The 12,737-nt window shown below is 37.9% G+C and overlaps 1 pseudogene; it reads left to right on the forward strand.

Annotated features, from left to right (window-relative positions):
• The first annotated feature begins 4,708 nt into the window (after positions 1–4,708).
• Positions 4,709–12,426, forward strand: LOC149461397 (uncharacterized; annotated as a pseudogene).
• Positions 12,427–12,737: the final 311 nt, after the last annotated feature.

Genomic DNA, 12,737 nt, shown 5'->3' on the forward strand with positions numbered 1-12,737 from the left:
CCTCATGGGGTAAGGATGATCATGAGAAAAGTGAGGGATCAGCCCAGAACTACACAGGAGGAGCTTGTGAATGATCTCAAGGCAGTTGGGACCACAGCAAACAAACCATTGGTAACACAATAGGCCTGTATGGATTGAAATCCTGCAGTGCCCGTAAGTTCCCCCTCCTCAAGAAGGCACATATACAGTCCCATATTAAGTTTGCCAATAAACATCTAAATGGCTCAGAGAAGGATTGGGAGAAAGTACTGTGGTCAGATGAGACCAAAATGGAGCTCTTTGGCATTAACTTGACTTGCCATGTTTGGAGAAAGAAAAATGCAGACTGTTACCCTAAGAACACTGTTCCAACAGTCAAGCAAAAAAAAGGTGGAAAAATTATGCTTTGGGGCTGTTTCTCTGCTAAAGGTACAGGCCAACTTTGACACATTGAGAGGCCAATGGTCAGGGCCATGTATTGTAAAATCTTGGATGAGAACCTTCTTCCCAGAACACTGAAATTGACACAAGAAGAAGCACATTAAGGTCATGGAATGGCCTAGCCAGTCTCCATACCATAATCCTATAGACAATGTATGGAGGGAGCTGAAACTTTGAGTTGCCAAGTGACAGCCAAGAAACCTTAAGGATTTAGAGAAGACATGTAAAGAAGAGTGTACCAAAATCCCTCCTGAGATGTGTGCAAGCCTGGTAACCAACTACAGGAAACGTCTTATTTCTGTGCTTGCCAACATGGGTTTCTCCACCAACTAAGTCATGTTGTGTTTGGGGATCAAATACTTATTTTACTCACTGAACGTAACTCAATTGTAAAATCTTGGATGAGAACCTTCTTCCCAGAACACTGAAAATCGGTCGTGAATGGGTCTTCCAGCATGACAATGACTCAAAACATACCGCCAAGGCAAACAAGGAGTGACACAAGAAGAAACACATTAAGGTCATGGAGTGGCCTAGCCAGTCTCCATACCTTAATCCTATAGAAAATATATGGAGGGAGCTGAAACTTTGAGTTGCCAAGTGACAGCCAAGAAACCTTAAGGATTTAGAGAAGACATGTAAAGAAGAGTGTACCAAAATCCCTCCTGAGATGAGTGCAAGCCTGGTAACCAACTACAGGAAATGTCTTATCTCTGTGCTTGCCAACAAGGGTTTCTCCACCAACTAAGTCATGTTTTGTTTGGGGATCAAATACTTATTTTACTCACTGAACGTAACTCAATTTATAACATTTGTATCGTGTTTTTTTCTGGAGATTTGGTTGATATTCGGTCTCTATCATTTAAAATACACCTATGATAAAAATTATAAACCCTTTATTTCATTGTAAGTGGGCAAACTTGCAAAATCTGCAGGGGGCCAAATAATTATTTTCCCCACTGTATACCACCATTTGTAGATGCTATAGCTTTCACGTAAACCAATTTCTATACATTTATTGGGATTTTGTTTTAGCAAAGACATGTAGCAGAATACATTTTGGCCTAAATTTATGAAGACATTTTTTTTAATGGATATGTTTTATAGTAAAAAGTAAAAAATATTGGGGTTTTATTTCAAAATTGACAGTATGTTTTTGTTTATAATGCAAAAAATTAAAAATACAGAGGTGATCAAATACCACCAAAAGAAAGCTCTATTTATGGGGAAAAAAATTAAATAAATTTAATTCATGTACAGTGTTGCATGACCATGCAATTCTCAGTTAAAGTAATGCAGCGCTGTATCACAAAAAATTGGCCTGGTCATGAAGGGGGTTAAATCTTCTGGAGGGCAAGTGGTTAAGAAGAGCAGAGTTAAGGTGAGCTGGCAGGATGGTTCCATAACCTAGTAGACATTAATTAAAACCTTAGAGCAATCATAAAGTCTATGATTGTCCCTTCTCACTGAGCTACAGATACAAGTACAGATCTATATATTTATAGATATTTATAATATTACAATTAACTGGAACTATAAATGAAAAATTGATAAATGAACATGAACATATGGTGATTGTGTGTGAATTGGGAAACACATCAGGGCCCACAGATGTATAATTATTTGAGACCATGATGAATAACATGAAACAATCTGAGGTTAGAGACATTTCAAACAATGTTGCCTATTGCTTATCTGGTTTAGAGCATACTGTGTCTAAAAACAGTGTGTTTGATTAATGTTAAAGTGAGGAGTTTGTGCTTGACATCTGCTACTGTGTTAAGAGGATCTTGATCATGAGAACCATTCATCCAGTTCATTGGGGGAAATTGATAGACACAGGTGTTTCAGTGAGATCTGAATGTAAGGGCTGCATTATCTTGTGATCACCACTCTAGGAATAAGCTCCGTGTAGAAATGAAATGCCTTACAGCTGGTCAGCAAAGATGCACACTCCTCCAGGTCAGTCCACAATACTCCATCAATAAGTGTTGGCTCAGCTTGCAAGTGTGCAGCATAAACTGAAAAGGAACTCTGGACAACCACACTCCAATATAGCACCTTTATTGCACCTTGTTAAAAACACTCAGTGATCACGGTAGGTCAGGGAAGGACATTTGTTTTTCCCACTACCCTTGACCTTATTCAGAACTAAGCATGAGGGTATGATGAAACATGTCAACAACTTTTTTCTCCTGCTTACTGTGACTGCTGAATGTTTTTAACAAGGTACAATAAAGGAGCTATATTGGATTGTGACTGTCTGAAATTCCTTTTCAGTTTGTCTTAGAGCTGTTACCACTTGTAAAAAATGAATGCCTCCTATTTGTTCTTCCATTCGGTCATGCCAGAGTAGGTGCCAGACCTCCAGGAGCACATCTTACTCCATGAAATAACTAGAATAGCAAAATTAGGGGGCACACGTACCACATAGATCAACCATATCTGCTGGAAAACTAGTAAAGGCTTCAGCTACAATCTCCGCATCTTGGCCGAACACTCTAACATGTTTTACCCTGATTCACCTTAATCAAGAGTAGAGTTGGCAACAACAGATGGATGATTCTGTTAAACTTTTTTTTTTTCAATAAATCTGGTGAGTGCCTCCTCCCCTTTTTTAAGATTGGAGTTTTACAAGAAGCGAAAGGGTTCTCTACTGTTAGTGAAGTACAAATATAGAAATCCCTCCACCAGAATGTGCCTGTGAATTAAAAAAAAAAACTTTTAGAAGTCTATCTCAAGAAGCAAAATATGGGAATAGAGAATAAAGATCTCACACACAAATGCATATGCATAGATTGAACTGGATGGACCTATGTCTTTTTTCAAACTTAAAAACTATGAACTACATTAATTGATCTCTATGTACATCAGTTAGTTGCATTGTGATAAAATGTATGCCTGCACCATTTTATCACAACGCATACCAACGCAGCACACAGGGTACTGGAAGAGAGGTTATCAGGTGTTATACCAATGCATAGGTGTGAAGCCCCCCTTCACATTTTTAGCATAAGTTGTTTACAGTTTTGTGTACCTTCTATTTTCACTGTTTTGAAAAAGTGAAAGACAGCGATGCCTACCTTAGTTGTTTTTTGATAAAAAAAGGTTTCTTAGCAAGTACTGAAAGTTGAACTTGCCAGAAACTGAAAGTTAAACTTGCCAGTGTCTTTGTAACTTCTTGTGAGCTAAACTGAAAGCACAAACAATGTTATCTTCCTTCAGTAAACTACTAATTCCTGTAATGGAGATGAAGAGAGGAAGACACATTTGATGTCCAGCCTGAGTTAGGGCTCATGTACACAGGGCGTTTGTAAAACTCTTCTCAACGATGGAAACTGATTGACGTAGGTTAAAAAACGTCAGTTTAGCCACATTTGCATACCACGCTTATGCGCGTTTATGTGCATTTGCGTTTAGAAGCATTTTTAATAGGTAACCTCAGGAGACCTTCCCAAATGCCCAGAATGCACTGAAAAATAGTAAAAAATGATTAACTATTTCAGATATTTTGAGAGGAATAGAGAGAGCAGAAGCAGAGAGAGCAGTATGTGTTGAGATGACCTGTCTTTTCTGGTTGTATTCACTGTGGATCCCATCATGAGCATAATGCGGCACGTTCTACCATTTTTTCCTTCATGCAAAACCTGGAACTGACTGCGCCAGGTCCATTTGAATACATAGGAAACACTTTGCATGCATTTCTGATGATGAATAAAGGCTCTGGACAGCATCTGGACATGGAACAGTTAAAAAATGCCTCTAAACGCAAATGCTTATAAACGAGGTTAACCGTGCTTACAAGTGTTTACAAGCATTTACAAGCGTTTGGCGTTTGAAACGCCGGAAAATCTACTCCTGAATGCAAGTTTGGTGCGTTCAAAAAAACAGCTGTAAACTCAACTGCCTGTAAATGACTGTAAATGACTACGTGTACATGGACACATAGGAAAACATTAGGGAGAGTTCAGGGGCTGCTGAAAAAAAATGCTCAGTTTAGGAGTTGTAGTGTACATGAGCCCTTACAACTGTGGCTCCCTCTCTATATACAGTGGAGCATAGAGGCTCAGGTACAGGAAGAGTGTTATTTACAGAATTTGCAGGTAAAAGTCAAAGCCTGAAAAAGAAAACTAATGCAGCCACCACATTACTTTTACGCTGCAATATTTTATCTGTAATTTTGGTTATATATGCATTTAGGGGGAAGTTTAAGCTCAGTGCCAGAGGCTGGGATCCTGCGCAATCAACATGGGCAATAATCACCAACCAGGAATAGGTCATCGAGAACATGTCAGCACTGGTGAAGGTACTTGTGGATGTCACACGCTGGAAAGATGAGTACAGTCCAACTTTAAATATAAGATACTTATAGGTACCATAACATCATATGTTCCATTGTTGTTTGTAAATGCGCTTAAGCAACCAATGCTCTTTACTCATGAATTTCTATGCTAACAAACTCACTTACAATTTGTAACAGTCCAGCTAAGGTAACTATCTATTATATGAAACAGAGCAATTGCCAGTTAGCATTGTTTCATATATTATACACACAGAATGTCCTTACTGGAATAATTGCTGTAATTGTTAATTTATTTCACATTGCCATGTGATTCCTAGTACATGATGTTACTTTGCGGACACATAACTAGAAATTAAAGCTGGACAACTAAAGAAAACGTCCTTGTATATGAAATAGATAAATTATCAAAACAGAGAATTGATGAATTATCACTTTTTCATTCTTCTCAATATTTGCATGGGGGTCTAACTGGTCTGTTGAAAAATCTCACAGCTTTTGAACCCAGGCAATTTAGATTCATTAATTGTATGAATGTCTGCAGTCTGGATATACACTATATTGCCAAAAGTTTTGGGATGCCTGCCTTTACACACACATGAACTTAAATGGCATCCCAGTCTTAGTCCATAGGGCTCAATACTGAGTTGGCCCACCCTTTGCTGCTATAACAGCTTCAACTCTTCTGGGAAGGCTTTCCACAAGGTTTAGGAGTGTCTATGGGAATGTTTGACCATTCTTCCAGAAGCGCATTTGTGAGGTCAGGCACTGATGTTGGAGAAGGTCTGACTCACAGTCTCCGCTCTAATTCATCCCAAAGGTGTTCTATCGGATTGAGGTCAGGACTCTGTGCAGACCAGTCAAGTTCCTCCACCCCAAACTCATACATCTATGTCTTTATGGACCTTGCTTTGTTTGGAGCAGGAAGGGGTTATCCCCAAACTGTTCCCACAAAGCTGGGAGCATGAAATTGTCCAAAATGTCTTGGTATGCTGATGCCTTAAGGTCCCTTTCACATGGGTGGCTAGAAGTCTGCTTTTAGCTGCAGATAGGTGGAGTTACAGTATCTACTGCAGCTAAACTCAGACAATAAATTCATATGGTCCCATTCACACACTGCGTTTAGCACTGGTTTTGTTACTTGCGGTTATGTGCAATTAGAAAAAATAAATCCAGGGCCGATTTATCGCAGCTATCTGTTCATAACCGCAGTTCACTATTTCAACTGCGGATAGCAGCATCAAAAAAAGCAAGAAAACCAACACATCAGAATCACAAGGAATACCAGGGAAAGACACAGGAAGTTGAAGAGATGATAGAAGGAGAGAGGAACAATGGCAGCCCGTGATATCTCTCATGAGGCCATTATAGCATTGGTGCTTGACCAACCAGAGATATGGGACCCTGAATGCCCAGAATATTCTGACAGAGTCATAAAGAGGCTGAAATGGGCGGAAGTGCACTCAAAACTGGGAAAAAATGTCTGCAAGTGAACATGCAAATCATGGTGAGTGAATCGATTGATGTGTGAGGTGCATATATATGAGATCAGTTGCCCATAGCAACCATTCCTGAAAAATTGCAAATGCATTTTCCTAGGGTAATTGTTTGCTATGGTGTCATATGTTTAAAGCGGAGCACCTTTGGGGTACCCATTCCCACTTCCACTGCGATCACCTAGGCGATCTGAACCAGAAAGTGTTCTCCACCCCTCCCTCCCTGTAGTCTTCTGGGACACATGACAGGTCCCAGAAGACTATGGAACCATTCAGAAAGTGCAGCGCTACTTGCGCATGCACAGTTGGCACCCGTCTGTGAAGCCACAAGCCTCCCACACTGAAGATGCCGTTGCTGGGAACACTGGACGTCCAGTGAAATGGGCTGCAGGGAGTGGCTGTTTTTAAAAAGTCAGCAGCTACAGTTTTTGTACCTGCTGACTTTTATTTTTTTTCAGTGTAACTGGAACTCCGCTTTAATATTTGCCAATGGAATATATTGTGGCGACCGCAACAAGAAGGAACTCCATGAAGAGAGGTTTGCAGATAAAAGTGGGGCACCTTCAACACGCTGTCTGCCTAACTCCCATGCAGAGACCTTGTCATTTTTGAGGTGCACCATAGAGATATGACCATAAGTTTATGTAATATGTTTTGCATCCAAGAAACTGTTGATATTGTCTAATTTTAACTACCTTATTATTTGCTCTATCTATGGATAATATTGCCTGATGCTGTCATCTGCCACACTCACTATTTTTGCATAGTATTCCTACAATCACTTCCTATCCTGGAGTTCCATCAGCTATTGCTAGAGGGCAATCCTGTAGTTTATGCTATACCGGATTCTAAGAAAAAAAAATTAAACACTGAAAAAACTATATGGTTTGCAGAGAAATTATACATGAATCTTGATCCTCAAAGTTGCATGCTATTATGTTTACCTAGAACCATCTCAAGCATACCTGCAAGAGCAAGGCATGCAAGTATTTCATCAGACAATGGAACCAAAGGTGAATCAAACAAAGATACAAAGTTAGAGACAGTTTTTCCTGATGAAAATCAACCACCTACTCAAGCACCTGTAATATGTCTCTTTCAAAATGTCACAATTGTCATGTCACAACCTTCTTCTGTAAATCACTCTGTTGTTATTGCTGACACCTTCAAAAATGGCAGGTGGTGTTGGTGCAGTGACACATTTGTAGGAAAGCATAATCTGTTTTCTCATTCTATTTACAAGCAAATATAAATAAGAGAGTCTAGTCAAGTTCCACCACCCGTTGAACACGCCGTCCTCAACATGAGCCTCTTATTGAAGACTATTTTAATCGCCTGCTTGAAACATTGAAAAAACAATTGCAAACGTCTGCCTCACAAGTTGCTGATGAATTCTTGAATATCTCAGATCCTAATGTGATGATCTGCAGAATTTTAATGTCTTTAATCAGAAAGGTTCCTCCTGATAAGTGTGCTAAAGTCAAAGGGGATCTATATGTATACTGTATATGATGTTTATAATTTCCACTTGCAAAGATCAACACCCATTTCCCAGATTTCAGCCCTGGGGATTGGGTTTTAATACACCTAGTGGCTCTAAATCACTGCCCAGCCATCATTACCATTAGAGATGAGCGAATCGAACCAGGCGAAGTGGAATTCGTTTCGAATTTCAGGAAAAATTCGATTCGCGGCGAATCCAAATATTAGCATACTTCGGGTGCGGATTTTTCCCGATCAGCCGGCAAAAGTGTCCCTGCAGAGAGCTCCGCTATTTCTGACAGTTCTCTGACAGTTCCTTCACATGTACAGCGGTTGAAACATTGTATCTATTTGTTTCCATTTAGGATACACATGTTTTTATTCGGAAATAAATAGATACAATGTTTCAACCGCTGTAAATGTGAAGGAACTGTCAGAGAACTGTCAGAAATAGCGGAGCTCTCTGCAGATACACTTTTTGCTGTACTGGAATACTTCTTCTTTTCATTCTTCTTTTCATTCTTCTCATTCTTCTTTTCATTCTTGTTTTCATTCTTCTTCTCATTCTTCTTTTCATTCTTCTTCTTCTTTTCATTCTTCTTTTCATTCTTCTCATTCTTCTTTTCTTCTTCATGAAAAGAAGAATGAGAAGAAGAATGAAAAGAAGAATGAGAAGAATGAAAAGAAGAATGAAAAGAAGAAGAAGAATGAAAAGAAGAATGAGAAGAAGAATGAAAAGAAGAATGAGAAGAAGAATGAGAAGAATGAAAAGAAGAATGAGAAGAATGAAAAGAAGAATGAAAAGAAGAAGAATGAAAAGAAGAAGAAGAATGAAAAGAAGAAGAATAATGAAAAGAAGAATGAGAAGAAGAATGAAAAGAAGAATGAAAAGAAGAATGAGAAGAATGAAAAGAAGAATGAAAAGAAGAAGAAGAATGAAAAGAAGAATGAGAAGAAGAATGAAAAGAAGAATGAGAAGAAGAATGAAAAGAATGAAAAGAAGAATGAGAAGAATGAAAAGAAGAATGAAAAGAAGAAGAATGAAAAGAAGAAGAAGAATGAAAAGAAGAATGAAAAGAAGAAGAAGAAGAAGAATCTTTTCATTCTTCTCATTCTTCTTTTCATTCTTCTTTTCATTCTTCTTCTTCTTCTTTTCATTCTTCTTCTTCTTTTCATTCTTCTTTTCATTCTTCTTCTTCTTCTTTTCATTCTTCTTCTTCTTTTCATTATTCTTTTCATTCTTCTTCTTCTTTTCATTCCTCTTTTCATTCTTCTTCTTCTTCTTTTCATTCTTCTCATTCTTCTTTTCATTCTTCTTCTTCTTCTTTTCATTCTTCTTCTTCTTTTCATTCTTCTATTCATTCTTCTTCTTTTCATTCTCCTTCTTCTTCTTTTCATTCTTCTTTTCATTCTTCTTCTTCTTTTCATTCTTCTTCTTCTTCTTTTCATTCTTCTTCTTCTTCTTTTCATTCTTCTTTTCATTCTTCTCATTCTTCTTTTCATTCTTCTTTTCATTCTTCTTCTCATTCTTCTTTTCATTCTTCTTCTTTTCATTCTTCTTTTCATTCTTCTCATTCTTCTTTTCTTCTTCATGAAAAGAAGAATGAGAAGAAGAATGAAAAGAAGAAGAAGAATGAAAAGAAGAATGAAAAGAAGAATGAAAAGAAGAAGAAGAATGAAAAGAAGAATGAGAAGAAGAATGAAAAGAAGAATGAGAAGAATGAAAAGAAGAATGAAAAGAAGAAGAAGAATGAAAAGAAGAAGAAGAATGAAAAGAAGAATGAAAAGAAGAAGAAGAAGAATCTTTTCATTCTTCTCATTCTTCTTTTCATTCTTCTTTTCATTCTTCTTCTTCTTCTTTTCATTCTTCTCATTCTTCTTTTCATTCTTCTTTTCATTCTTCTTCTTCTTTTCATTCTTCTTCTTCTTTTCATTCTTCTTTTCATTCTTCTTCTTCTTCTTTTCATTCTTCTTTTCATTCTTCTTCTTCTTTTCATTCTTCTTCTTCTTCTTTTCATTCTTCTTTTCATTCTTCTCATTCTTCTTTTCATTCTTCTTTTCATTCTTCTTCTCATTCTTCTTTTCATTCTTCTTCTTCTTCTTCTTTTCATTCTTCTTTTCATTCTTCTCATTCTTCTTTTCTTCTTCATGAAAAGAAGAACGAGAAGAAGAATGAAAAGAAGAATGAAAAGGAAAAGAAGAATGAGAAGAAGAATGAAAAGAAGAATGAAAAGAAGAATGAGAAGAATGAAAAGAAGAATGAAAAGAAGAAGAAGAATGAAAAGAAGAATGAGAAGAATGAAAAGAAGAATGAGAAGAATGAAAAGAAGAATGAAAAGAAGAAGAAGAATGAAAAGAAGAATGAAAAGAAGAAGAATCTTTTCATTCTTCTCATTCTTCTTTTCATTCTTCTTCTTCTTCTTTTCATTCTTCTTCTTCTTTTCATTCTTCTTCTTCTTTTCATTCTTCTTCTTCTTCTGAGGATGAGGATGAGGATGAAGAAGAAGAAGAAGAAGTAGGATGAAAATAAGAAGAATTCCAAGCCGGCAAAAAGTGTATCTGCAGACCTCCGCTATTTCTGACAGTTCTCTGACATTCACATTTACAGCGGTTGAAACATTGTATCTATTTGTTTCCATAAATGGAAACAAATAGATACAATGTTTCAACCGCTGTATGGAGTGAATGTCAGAGAACTGTCAGAAAAAACGGAGCTCTGCAGATACACTTAGCGGAGCTCTGCAGATACACTTTTTGCCGGCTTGGAATTCTTCTTATTTTCATCCTACTTCTTCTTCTTCATCCTCATCCTCATCCTCAGAAGAAGAAGAAGAGGATGAGGATGAGGATGAAGAAGAAGAAGAAGAAGAAGAAGTAGGATGAAAATAAGAAGAATTCCAAGCCGGCAAAAAGTGTATCTGTCAGAAATAGAGGAGCTCTGCAGATACACTTTTTGCCGGCTTGGAATTCTTCTTATTTTCATCCTACTTCTTCTTCTTCATCCTCATCCTCTTCTTCTTCTTCTGAGGATGAGGATGAGGATGAGGATGAAGAAGAAGAAGAAGAAGAAGAAGTAGGATGAAAATAAGAAGAATTCCAAGCCGGCAAAAAGTGTATCTGCAGAGCTCCGCTAAGTGTATCTGCAGAGCTCCGCTATTTCTGACAGTTCTCTGACATTCACTCCATACAGCGGTTGAAACATTGTATCTATTTGTTTCCATTTATGGAAACAAATAGATACAATGTTTCAACCGCTGTATGGAGTGAATGTCAGAGAACTGTCAGAAATAGCGGAGCTCTGCAGATACACTTAGCGGAGCTCTGCAGATACACTTTTTGCCGGCTTGGAATTCTTCTTATTTTCATCCTACTTCTTCTTCTTCTTCTTCATCCTCATCCTCAGAAGAAGAAGAAGAAGAGGATGAGGATGAGGATGAAGAAGAAGAAGAAGAAGTAGGATGAAAATAAGAAGAATTCCAAGCCGGCAAAAAGTGTATCTGCAGAGCTCCTCTATTTCTGACAGATACACTTTTTGCCGGCTTGGAATTCTTCTTATTTTCATCCTACTTCTTCTTCTTCTTCTTCTTCATCCTCATCCTCATCCTCTTCTTCTTCTGAGGATGAGGATGAAGAAGAAGAAGAAGTAGGATGAAAATAAGAAGAATTCCAAGCCGGCAAAAAGTGTATCTGCAGAGCTCCGCTAAGTGTATCTGCAGAGCTCCGCTAAGAAATAGCGGAGCTCTGCAGATACACTTTTTGCCGGCTTGGAATTCTCCTTCTTCTCATCCTTCTTCTTCTCATCGTTCTTCTTCTTCTCATCCTTCTCCTTCTTCTCATCCTTCTTCTTCTTCTCATCCTTCTTCTTCTTCTCATCCTTCTTCTTCTCATCCTTCTCCTTCTTCTCATCCTTCTTCTTCTTCTCATCCTTCTTCTTCTTCTCATCCTTCTTCTTCTTCTCATCCTTCTCCTTCTTCTCATCCTTCTTCTTCTTCTCATCCTTCTTCTTCTCATCCTTCTCCTTCTTCTCATCCTTCTTCTCATCCTTCTCCTTCTTCTCATCCTTCTTCTCATCCTTCTCCTTCTTCTCATCCTTCTTCTCATCCTTCTCCTTCTTCTCATCCTTCTCCTTCTTCTCATCCTTCTCCTTCTCCTTCTTCTCATCCTTCTCCTTCTTCTCATCCTTCTCCTTCTTCTCATCCTTCTCCTTCTTCTCATCCTTCTCCTTCTTCTCATCCTTCTCCTTCTTCTCATCCTTCTCCTTCTTCTCATCCTTCTCCTTCTCCTTCTTCTCATCCTTCTCCTTCTCCTTCTCCTTCCTCATCTCCAAGGGCATTTAAATTAAAGGTACAGTGTTCTGCACTAATAGAAAGGCTCTCTGAAGCCTAGAAACCCTTTTTATAAGTTAAATTCGCAGCGAATAAATTCGCATCAAATCAAATTTCTTCCTCAAATTCGGCGAATCAGCCGAATCGAATTTTTGAATAATTCGCTCATCTCTAATTACCATGACACTACACCTGCCATGAGCCAACCATACTCAGGACCCCTACCGATGTATACACCTTTCCAATCTAATCACGGTTTTTAAAGAATGCATGAGCAGCCAAACCCATGTCATCCACCCTCATATTTATCCTCCCAATATGATTCATCCAGAGAATAGATGTTGGCAGGGAGCCTAGCCATTCTTCCATACATTCCCCTTACCCAGTTTATGAACACTTGTAGTTTGTTTATTGCTTCTAATTTGTTATTTATATGGCTGTTTTATTTTTATATTGTGGTTAATCTGACTGATAACTTTGCTGTAAGCAGGTATATCCAACTTGATTGTTCTTTATGCTATACCCACTAAAGACAGGTATTCATCATAGTCAAACTACTTAAATTTTACCATTTCAACCTCCCCTTTGTGTCCTCTGCTACAGTCATCCTGTCTGCACACAGCCTGCAAAAACAGAATGTATCCAAGTAAGATGAACCACATTATACTTTTCCCTATTCACAAATCCTGTTTAATATAGCCAAACCAATTCCTA

This window comes from Staurois parvus, unplaced genomic scaffold (assembly GCF_062004578.1).
Source record: "Staurois parvus isolate SC_StPar_1 unplaced genomic scaffold, SC_StPar_1.0 ptg000204l, whole genome shotgun sequence".
NCBI lineage: Eukaryota > Metazoa > Chordata > Amphibia > Anura > Ranidae > Staurois > Staurois parvus.